The 2,350-nt window shown below is 36.3% G+C and overlaps 1 pseudogene; it reads right to left on the reverse strand.

Annotated features, from left to right (window-relative positions):
* Positions 1–657: 657 nt before the first annotated feature.
* Positions 658–1,152, reverse strand: LOC113183218 (transcription factor BTF3-like; annotated as a pseudogene).
* Between the last annotated feature and the right edge of the window lie 1,198 nt (positions 1,153–2,350).

Genomic DNA, 2,350 nt, shown 5'->3' on the forward strand with positions numbered 1-2,350 from the left:
TAAATTCATTAATTCTCTTTAAATATTTATTCACATAAAAAATGTACATTTCTGGTTTCTCAGCTGGCAATGGTCCACTGAAGCTGCATGTCCAGTGCCTCTTCTGACCTGGACATGTGACATTGAGAAGAGGCTATGTCATTGTGCCTGTGCTATACTTCTTCATATTATCAATTTAGGAGAACAAATATCATAATTTTTCTTATCCTATCTCCCTTTCAAAAGTGGGAAGATGACAGATGAATGAAAACAGCAGTTTGACTCAAGAAAAATTAGAGACTTTCTTGGTGAAAGTTAAAGATGTCCACATATTTAAACATGTTTAGGAAACAGGGCCTGTACAGAATATCAGGTCTACTCTTAACTCTGGTTCCATAGTATCTGATAGCATTTCTTTCTTTTCTTTCTTTTTTTTAAAATAACCTTTTTTTCAATCTTTATTCCCAGGTTTCTTAAGCTTAATTAGCTACAAATAACAAATTGTATATAAGCAAAACCTGGAAAGAGTTGCAGTGTCCAATGGACTTGGGCTTAAAATTATTAGAGATCTAAATTTTATCAGATTCATATACAAAACAATTTTAAAAAGGAGTCATAATATAAAATAGCAGCTCCCACTAACTTCTTCAAGTTTATCTTCTTCAGAAGTTGATCAGTTCACTTTGTCTCATTCTTAGAAGCTTCACAAAAATTCTCCACAAGATCTAGAACTTCATCATCATCATCTTCTTCAGTAGCAAGTGGTGCTTTTCCATCCACAGATTGTTTGGGCAGAGCTTTAGCCAGTCTCCTTAAACTAGTAAGACAGTCTGCACCAAAATAGTTTAAGATGCTGGGTAGCATTTCTGTGGTTGCTTTGTCTCTGCACGGCCTGTAATGGTGAAAGTGTTTGCTGCCAGAGACACCTGAACTTTAGAGTTGTTAAAGTGGATCCCTGTTCCTTAGTTTGTAAACATATTCACCTCTTCAATACCAGAGATATTGTTTATCCCTAACTTCTTTAAGGAGAATTGAAGTTTTGTTTTTGTTTTTTGTCTTTTTTTTTTAATCATCTGTGGTAGCTGTTATATAAACCATCTTCTTTTTGCAAGCAGTTCTTTTCCCACCAATGCTCAATTGTGCCTGCAGTTTGGCGAGTTTTTCCTGGTTCATGATAGTTTCTTTCATCTTTTAAGGGCAGAAATAGGACCGCTTGGGGGACTAGGGTTGGTGCTCATGGGGTCTCAGGCAGACCAGCTGAGATTAGGCACACACTCCTGGGGATGCAAGATGGCAAGCTTGAAAACTCTTCCATTCTACATATATCTTTATGTGATAACTCACATAATACAAAACACTATACTTTGGATTAACACCTGTCCTTTACTTCATGTGTCCTGGAACAACCAAGAAAAGAACAAATAGTTCTCCCTAAAGCAGTATTGAAGGATAAGCTGGGAGAGAATAAGAAACTCTCCAAAAATCTGAAAATTCAACTAGATTTCAAAAAATTATGGGCACATAATATTCTTTAAAATTCACCTGAATGCAAAAAAAAAAATTATAGTTTTTTAATCACATACAAATATTAGATTCAAATGGGACATGTGCATATGTGTTTAAAAACACTCATATTGGGCTTCATAGCCTTTTAGCAATTACAGTAGTGGAGTGAACAAGAGGATTAGGGATGTATTATTTTAATGATATAATTAAATTTGATAATATGAGTTTGTATATGAATTCTATAACAAAGACTGAAACTTGGCTAAATAGTTACAATTAAACCGGGTCAACAGAAGACAGTTTTTAGGTTAGAAAGCAGTGCATAACAGAGTGACTGTTATCACCAGCTTTTTTGTTGCTGTGACCAAAGGACCTGACCAAAACAATTACAGAAGCCAAAGTTTATTTGGGAACTCACAGTTCTAGAGGTCTCAGTTCATAGATAACCAACTGCATTCCTCAGGGTCTGAGGTGAGGCAGGATGTCATGGTGGAAGAATGTGGCAGAGGAAAACATCTGGGAACATGGTACCCAAGAATCAGAGGGAGAGCTCCATTCAACAAGGACAAAATACACACCCCAAAGGCACACCCCCTGGAACCCCATCTTCCAGCCATGTCCACCAGTCCTCCCTGCCTACAGTAACCATCTAGTAATCTCCATCAGGGGATTAATGCACTGATTAGGTTAAGGCTCTCATAACCCAATCATTTCACTTCTAAACCTTCTTGTATTGTCTCCCACATGAGCTTTTGGGTATACTTCACATATAAACAATAACAGTGACCTTGATATAAATTTACATGTCATCTTGATAGAAGTTAAGGTCTTTGTAACACTTATGTCAATCAATTGTTCTATTATT

This window comes from Urocitellus parryii, chromosome 14, assembly GCF_045843805.1.
Source record: "Urocitellus parryii isolate mUroPar1 chromosome 14, mUroPar1.hap1, whole genome shotgun sequence".
In the NCBI taxonomy this organism is placed as follows: Eukaryota; Metazoa; Chordata; class Mammalia; order Rodentia; family Sciuridae; genus Urocitellus; species Urocitellus parryii.